Raw genomic sequence first — 17,174 nt, 5'->3', positions numbered from 1 at the left:
AGGTAGGCCATAGCTGGGTGATTCTCCTACGCCGCGTGGGATTGGCTGGGTTCACTCACGGCACTCACCTGGAGGTCGGACTGAGCTGTAAAGTCCAGGAAGACGCCCTCCCACGTCTGGTTCCTCCTGGTGGCCTCCCCTTCTCTTCGTGGTTCTCATCATCCAGTAGTGCTATGAGTTTTCTTTACAGCCTGATGTTGGGCTTCCAGAATGAAAGTGGAAACCGCCAGGCTGCTTAAGGCCTAGAGCCCAAACTGGAACAGCAGCATTTCTGCTGTATTCTATGGGCCAAGGCCAGTCCCAAGTCTGACCTAGATTCAAAGTGTGGAAGGAGCAGCAGGTACGTTCAGAGATGACGTCCTCAATGGTGGGTAACTTTGGAGGCTACACTACCACAGAGAGTCCAGAACTTTCTGAATTACCCAGGTGGTCTGATGACACATGCCCTTCAGACACAAAAGATGCCACGCTCCCCATGTCACCAAAAGTCCGGTGGATTCCACTATGACGCCATGCCCCCTCTGCTATCTAGCTCTTTGAACAAGTTGTTCTTTGCCTGGTTACATGTCCTCCTCATCCTTTGGTTCCTAATTCAACCATGTCTGTCTCCAGGAAGCCTCACGGGACCTACTCACTTCCCACACATCTGCTACCTCTCCCTCTTAAAACTCATCACCCTTGTAGAAAACTAAACGCAAGGACCGTTTTCCTTCCAGACACAGTCCCATGAGGGCAGGGCTCCTCTCTTCATCACTTCATCCCCAGCACCTGGCTCAGTGGCTGGCACCCAGGACATGCTGTATGAGCAGGAGTCTTGACACCAGGTTCCAGCCTCACCTTGGCCCCCAGCTCCCTGCGGTACCTCAGGGTTGCAGGTTCCCTGAGAAGCAGCTGCTGGGATGAAGATTAAGGTACACTTTTTGGGGTATGGAAGAAAAGGAAAGAAATCTGGGTTGAATGGACGGAGAAGCTGAGCTCCGACAGTCTCAACAAACGCCTCTCAGCCGACCACAGCTGAGAGGAATTCTGAAGATGGAATGACCCTTCATGTTGGGGCCACGAAACTAGGCCTTTCATCCCTTGCATGGCCAGTTTTTTGGAGGCAGGCTGCCCTTGAAAGGGGTCATAATCTTGAGCAAGATGGATTTTGTCAGCTGAGTGCAAAACCCAGCGAGTACTGGAAGCAAAAGGCATTCAGCTGGCAAAACTTCTAGAAGCTGAGAGAAATGAGACTTTCAGTCCTGAAACGGATCTGAGTAAAACATCATGGATCCACAACACTTGGCCTTCACCTTTCTGTGCCTTTTTTTAATCAATCAAATTGAGATGATGACACCGTCTTCTCAAACCCCCAGGGAGGACCTAAAATAAATAATGGATAGGAAACTGCTTCGAACAGGTTGAAGAAGTTGAAGATAAGAAGAAGGAAGAACCCTGCAGAGGTCATAATATATCGAGAAAAGGAAGACTCACTCGCTCCTGCTCAAAGTTGGTCACTAGCGAAACTCAAACACATCCACGGACTATACAAATGGAAAGACCTTGTCTTAAGCAAGTTCTCAATGTCTCCAACACCCAGCTCAGCCCTTTGGAGAACGATGAAGCCTGAACTCTGAATCATTCTCTTTGCCCTCAGTGATTTCCCAAGGAGAAATTCCAACCTGGATTGCTTTGGCCGCTCAATCAATATTTGTATCAAGCGGCACTGTCTGGCCAGGGAGTGGTGACTTCTGTTCCAGGCAGAAACACCAGAGCCTGGGGACATAAAGGAAAGAATCTGGATTGTGTAGAGGTTTCTCATGATGGAAAGGACCCCTTAGGGTGGTCTCAGCAGTTCCTCCAGGTTCCCCCACTGGCTGACAAACCGTGGAGGAACTAAGGCCTTGAATCTCATACCCGCCAATTTTTGCTGTTGCTTCTCCTCCCGGGAGGTTTTGGTTGGGGTTATGTTTGTGGCAGGCATCGAATCCTTTAGGGAACAACGCCACAGCAATGATATTGTTCCCCAGTAACCAAGACACCCGTGGCTGTTGGCACGAATGCTGGGCTGGTCTATCCTGGCAGCAAGGAGAGCGATTAGGGGGCAGGGCCTGGGCAGAAAAGGCCAGTAAGGGGAAGGAGTGAGATCCACAGATGGTCTGAACGAAAGGCAGAGTTCCCAGGCTCAACTCTCGTGTATATCAGATTTAATTGATCACTTACTATATGCACCAGGCATTGGGCAAAAAGCACTTGAAGTACTTTACCTTATGGGAACCTCATGACCATTTTTTCCCATTTTAGTGATGAGGGAACTGAGGCTCGGAGAGGGAGAGCCCTCCCCAATAACTGTGATTGCAGAAGGATTTGAACTCAGGTCTCCAAAGCATAGTCTCTTAATCTCCAGCCACCTTGCGTAGCCTGGCCAGTTCGTCTAAGTCGAACCCGTTCTAAAGTGAACTCCACTTGATCTTATGTCTTTGTTGCAGAATGATGAAAATGTGCCATGGACTGTGCGGCCCCAGATGTTTCCTGTTCTGTCTGCACCTGCCTCCTTCTCTCCCTTGCTTTCTCCTTTCCTCTCTTGTCTCCTTCTTTCTTTCCTTCCCCATTCGCTGAGACCCTCTGTCATGTCAGCCCTGTGAATGTAGAGAAACTTATTCCATTGGTCCTGTCCTCTGTGTGTCTTCTGGGAGGCATCCTCTTAGGAGAGCCAGGTGAAAAAGCAAATGATTACACGACAGCAGGACATGTGATGAGAATCAAAGAAAGGCACACAGAAAAGTGACTGAGATGCCTGGAAAAACTTCAGCAAGGAGGAGCCATTTAAACAAAGACTCGATGGATAAACAGGGCGCCAAGGAGAGGGGGGAGGGCAGAGCTGGAGGAAGGGACGGCAAGTACCTATGTAAAAGGAAACAGTGGGCTTGCGGGGAGGCCTGAGAGGAGAATGGAGGATGACACGGGTCCAGAGAAAGCCCGTTCGGATAGGAGAGGTCTTGAATGCTGTGCTCAGGGGGGCAGACTTGATCACACAGGCACCAGGACCCCCCCCCAGGTACTGAAGGTGCGTGGGGTGACGACACGGGGTCTGTATGTTAGAACGCGCCCTGGGCAGGTGTGTGCAAGACGGACGGAGACAAGACTAGACGGTGGCGTCAGGGGAACCAGTCCAGAGATTGCTCGAATTGTCCTGACAAAGTAGCTGAGGGTCTTCCGGTCACCACTTCTCTTGGGGTATCGATGTGTCTGCTAAACTCTTCCTTCCACTGCATCGGGGACGGCAGGCTTTATCCTCCGCACACATCTGCCTTTGTCAGCGACGATACAGAGAGGGCAAACGAGTGATGGAAGGGTAGAACTTCGAGCTGCTTAGAGGGTTATTTCAAAGAGCTTTTCACACTTTCAGAGCCCACCGCTTCGCCAAACTTGACTATTGCTCCTGGGCTAACGTCTTCCTCGTTACCTTTATCTCCATCCAAAGCCTTCATCCAGGTTCCACAGCTTTTGGCCAAGATCTCTGGTCCTGCCTTTTATCCTCCTGAAAAAAACCTAGGGCTGGTTTTATCCCAAGGTCCTAGAGCAGTGAGGAAAGGGTCTGGCAAGACTTCCCCTCTCCCAGGCTGAAACAAAAGACTATTTGGCTGGTGCTTTTAGCTCTCAATGTCTGCGGCCGCCCTCTCCAGCAGAGGCCCAGTCTCCATTAATACTATTACTTGGGATGACATTTCCTCTGACTGTCGTTGTCTCTTTTTTTTCCTCCTCCTTAATTCTCTAATTTGTCCTAATATGCCCATTGCCTGCGTATCAAGTCATCCGTGAAGCCTCCCCATTTCCAGGTTCCTTCCTCCCCATCAGCCGAGTCTCCGTCTCCCACAGAAATTAGAGGGAGGCGGCTGCAAGCCCGCAAGGGCAGGAAATAGAATTAGGGGACGTATTAATTGGGACATCAAGTCGGATTTCGTTCCAGGCACTTCCTTCCGTTAACCACTTTGAAGCTTCCCCCCCGTGGCTCTGTTTCTCATTAGATTCAGCTCTTAATGGTAAGCGGTGTTTACGCATGGTGCAAATATGTCATGCCCCGGCCCTCAGACTGGCAGGCCCAGCTGAGGGTGAGGGCACGAGGAGGAAAAGACAAGCCAAGGGGGTCGCGGTGGCAAAGGGTGATGCTGAGATAGGGGGACTTTCTAGTGATGCTCAAAAAGAGGTGTGTTTGGGACTCAAGAGAGAGATTCCACCAACGAACCATGATTTTAAACTTTCCCTGATGTGCCATTTCCACGGTCTACGAGTTCATTTGCAAAGCAAGTTCTCTTCGTCTTCTTTTTCTTATAATTGCGCTTTTCCCAGGCAGCCCTGAATTTGCTGGCTGCTAGGATTCACAGAGGCCGTTGCCAACACCTAGGAAGCGGGTTGAAATTCAAGTATCCGGCCTGATCCAGAGAAAGGTGCCAGGACACCTTGTCCCTCCAGGCCCTCCCAGCTCTCGGTTCTGACAACATCTCCATTTAGGGACACTCCCTGCCCTCTTTGCCCCCAAAATGAATGCTCCACCCAACCCATCCACCCCACCTCTTCGAGGCCCTCTCTCTTCAAAAGGTGCGGTTGGCTTGTGCCTTTGTGGAATCCCCACTTAGAGGTGTTTTTGCCAACACTAATTCAAGGCTGTGAGAAGAACTTATTTGTGGAAGGGTATTTGTTTTTCCACGGAGGCAGCCAAAACCACCAGCCTCCCTTGCTGGAGAGGAGAAGAGGGGAGAGAAGAACCATTTGTTTCCCAGGATCCCTAGTGAGAGCCCCACAAAACAAAACGCTTCTGGGAGACTCCAATCAGGTTGGACTCGCACTCAACGGTGGGTGCACTTTGTCCTCATTCCGGGGACAAGGCACCCCAGAAAGGAAACTCGTGGCACACGGAAGACTGAGGTCAGGCCCTACTACTACCCCAGCAGCTCTCACAGCCAATACAAATACCACAGCCCTGCCCTGGACACCCTTCAGTCCTCCAGACAAACCAGAAGCCAAGATAAAGCAACTGAAACCCTTGCTAGAAGCCTCCACACTGAATGGAAACCAAATCAAATAACACCCTTCCCCCACCCCGACCAACATACAGTGATGAGGGCAGAGGTGTTTCATTTGTCTTTCTTCTTATTTTTCGACTACTTTTATTTTATTTTATTTTAATCTTTAAATCCCAAGGGATGAAGAAGTAGGAATTGGGAGCCGGGCAGGGGTGCTGAGAGATCCCATCTTTGTCCTTGCACAGACAAGAGTGTGAGGTCTAGGGCATCCCATCGCGGGGCTTCTGTGTGATGTCCATTTTGGGGTGTACGGCTGTAAGTCAATTTGTGTTAACTTGAAGAAAAATGTTGGGGCAATTATACAGATTCAGGGTTCTCGCCAGGAACTAGAAGATTTTCAGGAAACCGGAAATTCATCTTTCATTTCTCTCGTCTCTCTCTCTCTCTGCATTTATTCTTCTGCCTCATGGAAGACGCTCTTTTCCTTATCCCTTATCTCCTTGGTGAGGGGAAGACGGCTGACCAGAGTAGCCACACGAGGATATTACAGTCTATGCAATATGGACAGAGAGAATCTCAGTCTCAGCCCCAGTTCTGTCTTTCCTGGGGAAGATATTTTGATTCGTCCCTGTGGGCTAGATGCCATTCCTGGTCCAGACAATTGTGATCAGAAGGGACGAGCCACACGGACAAAGGTGGGTACAAACCACCCTGTGAACTGTGGGAAGACAATCAAGGGCACCGTTATCCACACAAAGATCCTCCCCATCATTCTCTCACACATCCCGTCTCAGTCATTTATGTTATTTTTTCATCCCGGTTAATCACTTTCCTTCCTTCCTTCATTTATTTTATTTGTTTATTCCTGTCTTTATTTATTCATCAATATTTGTAGAATGTCAACTACACATCTATTGTTATTTGTTCTTTTTCCTTTCACTTATTTTTTTCCCTTTTATTCAATGACTATTTAATAAATATACCTACAGTGCTTCTTGGGGTCGTAACTTAGAATTTTCTTGTAGCAAAATTGTAACCATTGTACCAAAAACGAAATTTATTTTCTTGGGCAGTCCTCAAACTAGAACACAACTTTTATACTCCCTCAATCCAAAATGACTTGACCAGAGAAAAAAGAAACATGTTTCCCATTTACTCTGTCTCCTTACTAAAATCCAACGGGAGGGTTTCTGTGTTGTAACATGACGGCGTCAGCAGGGTGGCTGTGAGAATCCCATCTACTCTGGAGTGGAAGAATGTTAGAACAAGTCTATTCATCAGACTAATGACAAAACCACCAGCCAACAAGAAGACAGACACATTTCGGCAGAAACCAGAGACCCACAGCAACTAGTCAGCCTGATCCCCATGGAAATGAATTAGGGGTCGAAGTAGAAAAAATTCATAACCTCTTCTCATGGGAGGGGACAATGGGCGTGACGCCTTCACCTCCCTGTTTCTTAACTGTCTCAAGGATCTGACATGTAAGACACCAATGCAGTGACTTACATACACCTAACAGATGCCCCTCAGACATTAATTATCTAGGAACCCTGCTGTGTGTCTACCCTGGCAGATCCAAAACAGGCTCACCGAAGCAAAAAGACAGGCTGACACTTCGTTCTTCCGTAAGCATAGACGAGACCACAGGACAGAATTTCCAGAAAGGTCTGACTGAGCTGACGTCTCCAGACAAAAATTCATGCAGCCTACACTTGTCGAGCATCTACTCTACCCCAGCCACCAAGCTAGGGACGCTCTGCTAGAACTGAAGAACCACAGAATTGGTACCCGGCCACTTACATTTGGTTTCAGAGTCCATAAATTCACCTTACGATAAAATGTCTAAAGAAAGCCAGCAGAGAGAGGAGCAACATCCATCTAAAAACTGTACACATGAAGAGAGAGGGGGAAAATTCCACAGAGCGATGGGATTTTCAGCTGTGCTGTAGGAAAAACGACTTCCTCTCTTCCTCTCTGTAGGGCTTATTTTTTTTCCATAAACCTAAAGTCATGGCAAAGTGACAGCGAGACTCAGCCAACATGGCAGTGCTGGTTGCTGTTCCTTTGAGTTACTTTTCACTTTTAACTCTTCCCTGTCTTTGCTGCTCCAGCCCTGACGTGCTCTTCTCCTATTCAGAACTCGGCCAAGAAAGACTTGGATCATCACAAGCTCTCTGAACCGTGGAGCCCTTTAAGAAGGAAGCTACTGAGAAGCAACAAGGCAATGCCAAAGGAAGAATTACAGCAGCAGCTGTAGTTGGTGGCATACTTCTTAGAAACCCTACTCACAATTGTAATTTTTTTTTACTTACCATCTAACTGCACTCGGTGTAAGGTCCAAGCAGGCAGGAATGATGCAGTCGACCCTTGAGCTACATGGGTTTGAACCGCAGGGGTCCATTCATACGCGGATCTTTTTCAATAAATACGATGAAGGTATTTTCTCCTCCTTAGGATTTTCTTAATAACATTTTCTTTTCTCTAGCTTACTTTATTCTAAGAATACAGTATCTAATACATATAACATACAAAATATGTGTTAATCAACAGTTTATATGTTATCGGTTATAAGTTATCAGTTATCAGTTATAAGTTATCGGTTATCAGTTAACAGTTATAAGTTCTGGTCAACATTAGTAGTTAAGTTTGGGGAGATTCCAAAGTTATATGCCAATTCTCAACTGCACAGGGGGTCAGTGCCCCAGCCCCTATGTTGTTCGAGGGTCACCTGCGTTTGCCTCATTTACTGATATGTTCTCAGAGCTCAGCTCTGTCACCGGCACATAGTAGATGCTCCAAAACTATTTGTTGAATGAACGGATCTATGTATGTTTGCCTGATTTAATTCTCCCAGCAACATCACAAAGTAACGTCCCCATTTATTCTAGTGCCCAAATAACTTGACTTCTCATCTGCTAAGTATTAATAGCCCCATTTCATAGGTCAGGAGGCTAAGGCTCAGGGAAATGAAGTAACTTGCCAATGGCCACACAGCTAAGAAGGAAAATGCAGACCTTTGCTTGTGAATGCTACTCTAGTGGCTACCACAGTGCCTGCCATGTAGAAGGGACTCACTAAATAATATCTAATAAATTGAATACGTATAACTACAGAGCTGGGATTCAAGCCATAGGTTGCTCCACCGTCCCCCCACCTTGGGTGCCATTTATTTACTAGTACCACCCATACTTGTCTTCTGCCAAGAGCCACATAGAATGCAAGGGTCTCTGCACCCCACTGAAGTGCTTGCAACAGCTCAGGCTTTGGGATCAGATAGATGTGGTTTGAGTGGTTTGAGTCTAGACTCTACCACCAGGTGACCGCTGAACCTGACTCTCTATGGGGGATGGGAGCCCCATTCAGTGATTTCACTGAACTGGGAGGTAAGGCTGCCTTTTGGCTTTTGAGAATCACCATGTCCCAGTAATAAAGAGAGGGTTATAGTGCTGGTGGGCTGAAACTGATGACTCTCTCTATCAAAGGAAACTAGAAATTCCGATTCACAGCATGAGCCAGAGGACTACGAATGGAATCCCTGAGTATCTCTCACCCCCATGAAGCCATGTCCGGTGGACAGAGTTAACAAAACATTATGGCAATTCCTTACACGCAAGGACAGCAACGACATAGTCGCCTGAGAAATAAAGGCTTGGGTCAAACAACTCAACCAGGAAATTGGAGTGGGTAACTTAGGAGTAACGAACGTAGCCACATTAGTTATGTGTGTCTGTGTGTGTCAGATCCATATTTATATATTTTAAATAATTCTGCTTCTCTTCTCCCTTTCACCCCCAATGGGTGTATGGTAATGGTTAATTTACCATTTCGTAGGTGCGGGATATTGAAATAGAGTCACAAAAGAATAGAAGAAGACTCGACATGACTTAGGAAGCTTGCACTTTTGGCTAAATGCATTCACTGACAAGATACGGATTATTTCCCTTCGGGGTGAAGGCAAATTTGTCTCTGTCCAGGGAGGTGTGGATGTTTAGAGTATACTTTAAAGTGTAAACATAGAAAATAACTCAAGTTGGGCCAGGAAGGGATGGACTATATTCGTCCTATCATGTTTTTGACTGCTTTGGCATCCATTGTTCCTTTCTGGATGCATTCCATCCGAGGTCAGTTTTCCTAGAAGCAGAACCTGAGGTCAGAATTCCCGCGCAAGTTACTTACTGAGGATGTGTCCTCAACCTGTAACGGAGTGAGGGAAACAAGGTAGGGAAGAGGAGAAAGAGCAAAGATGTATTTTCGCATGCAGTGTAGCCTCAGCCAGATCCTGTGGGGTGTTCTGGAGTGTACGCTGCCCCAGAGTCTATCCTTCATTGAGATAAAGGACAAGGGCCTTTGTACCCATAATCCAGGCAAAAATTGGGCAGGCCTTACTGGGGGTGAGGGAGTGGGGAAGGCCATAACTCCCCAGGCACTGTAGGAGCACTGGCAATAGCCAGGTAGGTGGGGACACTGTAAAAGTTACCTATAACTAAATAATAACTTATTCTAAAATGCAGCTTCTTAAAGCAATAATACCCATTTATTTTGCCTCACAGTTTTTGTGGGTCAAGGATTTGGGAGCAGCTCATCTGGGTGGTTCTGGCTCAGAGTCTCACGTGAGGTTGTGGTCTCATCTGAAGGCCCATCTGGGGCTGGAGGGTCTGCCTCCTACATGGGTCATGTCCATGGCTGGCAAGATGATGCTGGCTGTTGACGGGAAGGCCCAGTTGCTCCCCACAGGGGCCTTTCCACATGCTGCTTTAGTGTTCTCATGACATGACAGCGACCTCCCGAGAGCGAACAAGCCAGCAGACCAAGGAGGAAGCACGATGCCTTTTAGGACCTCATGCCAACGCCAGACATGGTTTCCTCTGGTCACACAAGCCAGGTCTGATTCCACATGGGAGGGGACCATACAAAGGCGTGAACACAGTGAGTGAAGGTCACGGCTCCCTGGGGGCCATCGAGGATCCTGGCTCCCACCAGCGTCAACAGTGTCTGCTCCACATCCAGATTTTATTTTGACGGGTTACCCCTGCCTGGCTGCACATTGGCAGCCAGGTAATTCCAACTGTCCACGCTTCACCCCAGAAGTCAAGAGATAGATCCGGGAAACTGTCATGTGACCTCAGTCCAGGCAATTGTCTATCTTCTCCCAAGATTTTGTATCCTTAGTCTATTAGTTAGCTAGGACTTCCATAACAATATACCACTGACTAGGTGGCTTAAACCACAGGAATATATTCTCTCAGACTTCTGGAGGCTGGAAGGCCAAGACCAAGGTGTCTACAAGGCTGGTTGCTCTCTTCTTGGCTTGCCGATGGCTGCCTTCTTGCTGTGTCCTCACGTGGCTTTTTCTCTGTGTACACGTATGCCTGGTATCTCTCTGTGAGTCCACATTTCCTTTCCCAATGAGGACACCTGTCAAATGAGATGAGGATCCACCCGAATGTCCTCATGGTGACTTAATTACCGCTTATTCTGATACATTCCTATTCTGATGTTTTGGGGGTTCGGGCGTCAACATATGAAGTTTAGGGAATGCATTTCAGTCCCTAACCCTTCGTGAACCGGTCCCATGTCCTTTACCACAGCAGAGGTGTGCTCACCTGAATCTTCTCACCGTGACACTGTAGCCGTGGGCCCCACCCCCACCCCTCGTCTCCTCTAGCTTCCACGATTCGTTCCCCCTTTCTACACCTAGTTTGCAAAACCTCTTGCCAATTCCGAGAGATCCAGACTATGCATCAAGTAAATTAAGTTCTGCTCAAGCCTGTTGGAGTTGGCTTATGTAGCAGTTGTGTCCCCTGACCGATACACTGCTTTTTCCATATTTTCTGGAATGCGTATACGGTTCTTTTATACTCGGGTGGGGGCAGGTCATGGAGAAAAGTGATTTTTAAAGCATAAAAGTACTCAGGCTAAATTAAAAGTCTTCCTAAGCACCTCTTTCTTTTTGCCTGAATAACATATTTCTCACCTCATTCAGACACAGACATACACAAATCCACCAAGTTAAGAAGGGGGAAGGTGTAAGACCTGCGGGGTTTTGGCAGTGAGTCAAATTACCATTCAGTCCGTCAATTGTTACCCGATACTATGCTTTTCTGACCACTGGCAGCAAAACACTGCTCCTGTGAACGACTGGAGATAGAACATAAGATCACCAAGACGAAAGAACAGTTCCTCACCCCAGTATCTACCTTTCTCTTAGAGAGGCTCTTCAGACTGAGGCCAGAAGATCAGTCAAATGAAGCTGTAAAATCTGTGTCTGGATAAGACCTGGGTGTGGAGGAATTAAATGCAGGGAGGTAGCCTAATCTCCATAGTTACAAGAAAACCCAACTCCGTGCCCCAGGACAAAGAAAGGAAGGGAACTCGCGAGAACTGCTATCGCGAGGGCTATGAGCACACGTCCCACAGTGAGTACGAGATGCAGGTAAATTTGGTCCTCGTCAGTCAGACCCCGTTCCAATGACCTCCTATGGCACGAGCATCCTCCATGCGGAGTGTCATTCTGGGCCTTCGATGTATATTTTCATACAACACACCCCGTAAACACAGACAGGTACTTTTTCTGGTTCTCGATACAGAAAGTGATCTTCAATGGTGGAAACAAAACTGGATCTGGTCAGCTGATGGAGAGGTGAGATGTTGGTGTCTAAGAAGGCAGCATCCCTAAGGGAGATGCAAGGATGTGTTTTCCTAGGCACTCGTAGTCTTACGTCCTCACTCTGCAGAGAGTTAACTCCCACATGAGAAGCAACCCCTCTAGATGTGGTTTTTCTTTTTTTCTGATCTGCCCCAAGCTTGTAATGTGACTTTGCCAGGACTTCAGAAAACACAGACCAAATGAAGACTGAATGTGAGTATTGGCTGTCCCCGGCCTCCACCCACAGTTAATTTGGAGTGGCTTTTCTCCCCCTTTTCTTTAACAAGTTCACAATGGACCCCAAGAGGCTGGTGATCGTGAACCTGATAACGAGAGACATTCTTGCCTGCTGGAATGACAGGCGGCAAAAGTTAAACACAGATTGAAGTAAAGAGAGACAATAAAGTTCAATTGAGAGAGAGAGAGAGAGAGAGAGAGAGAGAGAGAGAGAGAGAGAGAGAGAGAATGAATAAAAATATCCCAGGGCAACTGAAAACTGTCATCCAAACATATGAAAATGTTCCAGATAGTTTAGTGATAAGCAGGAAATTGCTGGAAAAACCAACAGTCATAGAAGGAGAAAATGCAGTTAGAAGGAGGGATTGAATTGAGCTAAGTGTCTGTGTCGTAAAGTTTATTATTTTATTAGTTTTAATAGTTGGGTAGATAAGCTAATAGCAATAGGATTTACTTTAAAGATCAACACCATAGACTCTGCTGTTTATTATTCAATAGTAATGTGTCTCCAGTGAGGGGAATATTAAATCTCATAAAAAGCCATTCCGGCAGCCGATCCAGGAGGCCCTTTCTGAGTTGCACGCACATGGATTTTCCCCTATTAGTTCACATCTCTGGCGGGGGTTTTGTTTGGATAATACTTCTGGGGACATCTGCTCCTTGGGAATCTGTGAGAGCCGTTTCAGCTCCCAGTTTGGGCTCTAAGACCAAAGGATGGAAATGGAGTTTACCTTTCTCAGATTTCTTTTAGCAAGAGGTGATTAACTCATCTGGATCCTTAATACGGTGTCTAATGTAGGTGAGGGACTGAGTGTGATAGATGGGACATTCACAGAGCTGAAAATTACTGTGAGCGTTTAAAGAAATAATGCACTTAACTCAGCACAGTGCCTAGTAAATCCCGAACATATGCCAGCTTCCTAGGGAAATGGTAAGCGTGGCAGAGGATGGTGGAGTTCTCGAGGCAGGCTGCTGGGTGAAAACGTCCTGGCTCTGCACTGCATGGCATTTCAAAGTATTTTCCCACAAAGTACTTACTCAGTACAAAGGGGGAAATAGACAGCATCTTATCCAAATGATGGAGGCCAACGCCACCCAGCTAGGACAAATCTTAAGGTCATGGGCCTCCTGCTGTGAGGCCCTGAGAAGGACACAACATCACCTCTGTGGTGTTCCTCTCAAAGGGACATCACATCAATCTAATGTGAGAAATCCAAATTGATGAACATTCTATACAAGAACTGTCCAAGTCATGAAACACAAAGAAAGATGGAGGATTCTCCCACATTAATGGAGACTCAAGAGGCAGGGCAGATAAATGCACTGAGTGAGTCAGTATTTTTCCTCTTTTCTTTTCTCTCTCTCTCTCTCCCGTCCCACCCCCTTAATTTTCTTCTTTCTTATTGTTTTGCTATCAAGGACATTATCAGGATAATTTATCAACTGGTGAAACATAAACAAAATCTGTAAACTAGATAATAATATTATATCGGTATCAATAGAAACGCCCTGATTTCAACAGCTGTACTGTGATGATGGAAGAGACGGTCCTTGTTTTTAGGAAGTAAACACTAAAGCATTTAGAGGTAAAGGGGCATTAAGTCTGCAGATGAATCTCAAATGGTTTTCTTTTAACCAAAAAAAAAAAAAAAGAAGGCAGAGGGTGACGCAATTGTGATAAAGTCTTGACATTTGGGGACACTGGGCGAAGAGCACACAGGGATTCTCTGCAACTGCTGTGCAAGTCTGCAATCATGGCGACACAAAAAGTTAAAGGAGAAAACCCAGTCTCAGCTCTGCCGCCGTGGAACTCTGCATAACTTGATTTCTGTGAGCCCCCGTTTCCTCATCTCAAAATGGGGCTTTCAGTACCGGCACATAGCCATGTTTTCTTTCGGGGCAACACAGCCAAAGCGGTAAAATATGAAATCCTCAAACTTTCTCTTGAGTGAGGAGATGGGTTACAGAGTCAGGAATAGCGTCGCGGTCACCTACGACACACGTTTCCTAGTAATAAAAACCACGATTTGACATTTGGCCACGGCTATGTCCTCAAATGAGCTGTGTCAAATCAGATCTAGCAGAGGATCCTTCTTGAAATTGGGCTTCCCTTTCAAGGCTGTCGTGGGAGTTCGATGTGATCCTCTAGGGAGAGAGAGGGTTTCTGGCAGTGCCCAGCGCGTAGTAGGCAGTTAAGTCAGGGCAGCAAACACCACTGCCACAATTGTAGCTTTTGTTAACTAATCAGCACCGTGCTTGTTTGGGTAACGATTCCTGGAGAGTAGGAGATGTCTACTGTGCCTCACCTCTGCGTGCTTTGCTCTTGCCTGGTGGTCAAGTGGATGTTCTTTGTAGGAAGTCAGGTTGGTTCAGTGAATAACATTCTGGCCAGGGTACCGGCCAAATGATACCATCCATCAGCCTCCTCCAAGTCTCAGAGGGGTGGCTGCTGAAGCCACGACTAGAATTCCAGGAGTTTTCTTTACACCTACACACCTGGTGGGGGGTTCCTGGTGAGCACATCCAAGACAAAGTGACTGGAAAAGGAAAACTGGTGCAAAATTAACAAGGTCGGGATCTAGCTCTTCTAGACCAGAGCTCTGCAATTTTCTGCCTTTTCTAAGAATACCCTGTGGATCTCTTCCTGCTTCTTCCTCCCCAGCTCTCTGTGTTCCCTGGCACAACAAACACCCGAGCTTCCTATGCTCTGAAAACCACTCGCTTGCTAACGTCTTCCAAACCCTCATTTCTTTAGTCCCTATGTTTCCAAATGACTGGTGGCAGTCATCCCCAGGCCACCCCAGAGAGTAGTTCTGAGGTCTCCATGAATTGGTTTTGGACCATAGGGTGTTACCATCCAATGGGCAAAGCAAAAAGTTAATCTGGAAAGTGGGCCCCTTGCTGAGACTCAAGACGGCTGCAAGAGCCAAGAACCCAACATCGCTCATAAGACACCAAAGGAAACACATCGAAGCATTTATGCAAAGGGGCTCGCAACCCCAGATTTCTAAGGGAAGTCCATTAAAGCTCCCCACAGTCCTGCACCTTTGCCCTTCCCTCTGCTTGGAACATATATTGCCACCCTCTTCACCCGGCCCACCAAGCCACATTCTTCCTGTAGGCTCTGCTTCTGCAGGGAGACCTTTGCTCATAAAACCTTGAAGTGGACCACTTCCCACTGCTAGGTGCTCCTACACCCTGTGTTCCCTATGTGGACACCCATGATACTTCAGTGTGATTGCTTATGTAACTAATGGACCCTGGGGCTGTAAAGGCCATGGCTTACATTTACCCAGTGAATGCCATGGGCCACGTTCCATGTTCTTTCCATATAATAACTCTTTTAATCCCTAAATGACCCGCTGAACTTGCTGCTGTTGTTATATTACCCCACTTGACAGATGGGGAAACTGAGGGCCAATGAGGTGATGTGACTCACCCAAAGTTACATAGACAGGAAGGAACTGAAGCCAGGATCAAGAGCAGGCTGTCCCACTACAGCTTTGCAGGGACATTTGGCTGAACTCTCCATGTTAACACGTCCCTAGGGAAGCCTACCCTCAGAATCAAGACGAAAACAGCGATGGAAGAACATTGGCTGGAAGTCAGCAAACAACCACAATGGGTAGCGAGTGTGTGTGTTCTCTACCAAATATCTCCAGTTCTCCCCTCTTCTTCACATGACAACCTCTCACTTTCTGAGCCCTTGTGGGTGGGTGGGTGGCTGGGGCCATGTGCCATGTTCTGGCCAATGGACTACGAGCAAAAGTTCCAAGTGTCATACCCAGGCCGCAATCTTTAACAGCCACTGGGAGAACTTTCAAAATTCTCTTGCTCTCTGCCATGAGAACTGACAATGTGTGAGCTAGTGACCTTGTGGTTCCAACACTTGGAACCCCCCTGAGAGCCACAATAGTCAAGCCACAAGTGTCAAATCAGACTGTGTTGTTTTAGGGCTACTGGAATGTTTTTTAGGTCAGCACAATCTAGCATGTATCCTGTCTGACACACGATGAAAGCAAAACAATATAATTAAATGATAGCTAGATGCATTTAATTATATTAAAGTTAATGTAATTATATTGGCATTAATTTTAAGCCTCTCGTCTTAAGCTCTGCTCTCTCTTCGTCAAAAAAGAAGACAGCAAGTCACAGAGAGGAGTTTAAACCCTAGTACGAAACTCGCTCGAGTTATCAGAATGATTAAATGAGCAAGAGAAGGAAATAATTTTCTCACTTGGGATTTCTCACGTCATTTAATGTACATATAACCTGAATCGTCTACTAGCTAAGTCCCCACAAAGAAGGTTACACTGATTAATTACAGCAAGGACAACCCCCTCTCCTGCCTCCCAATATCTCGTAACCCACCCACTGAGGGTGACTCAGGATGCGGGCAGAAGCTGAGGAAGGACATTTCTCAATGACATTCCTTTTATCTTCCTCCCAATAGTTCCTCACTCTTGTCCAAAGCTTCCTTCGATGCATTCCAGTAAACCATGCCTGGAAAGTCAGATGACATTTTCTCATTCCAAGAATTCAAAGGTAGTTATAACAAAGAAATTGCTCTTGTGAGGTAATAGATTCAAACTCTACCCTTCCTGCGCCTAAGCATTTCTTGAATGTTCTTGAGGTGTGGGCCATCCAGGTTTCATAATCGAGATGAACATCCCCTAACGTATGATATTTGACCACTCAATTCAAAATTGCTTGGGGAGTTTGTAAAACACACATATCCCCTCACCTACTGAACCAGACTCTTCTGGGCATGGGGGACCAGGCGTGTTCAGTTTTATCAAGTTCCTTAGCGGGGATCTGGTGCAATTAAAGGTTAAGAGGTCCTGCTCTTTGCAAGGTTTGCTACGAAAACAAAAAAACAAGCTTCTGGATATTTGTGGGAAATCCCAGGGTTCAGTCCACCATGAGGATATTCTGAACATTCATAAGTTGGCTCACTGACCTCCACAAAGAGCCAAGGTATCCAGGTGAACAAAAAGGTGGCCACACGCAGGCAGACCCTTTCCCCACAGGGTCTCGTCTCAGTTTCTGGAGTGGACTGCACAGTTCAGCCAATCGGCACACAGCTTGTCCTGTCTACTGGTATTGGGCCAGAGGTGGGCGGTAGGCTCAACTAGATGGAAGAGAAGGATCTATAGTCCATGCCTGGGGGAGAAGTTTCAAGGTTGTTCCTTCTCTCTTTCTGGATAGAACAATGCAGCACAGAGACTCCCTGGCTATTGGCAGTCTTGTTGTAGCCAAGAGGAAGAAGAGAGGGAGAGGGAGAG

Source organism: Rhinolophus ferrumequinum, chromosome 25 (assembly GCF_004115265.2).
Source record: "Rhinolophus ferrumequinum isolate MPI-CBG mRhiFer1 chromosome 25, mRhiFer1_v1.p, whole genome shotgun sequence".
In the NCBI taxonomy this organism is placed as follows: domain Eukaryota; kingdom Metazoa; phylum Chordata; class Mammalia; order Chiroptera; family Rhinolophidae; genus Rhinolophus; species Rhinolophus ferrumequinum.
Note: the sequence above shows the minus strand (reverse complement) of the source record.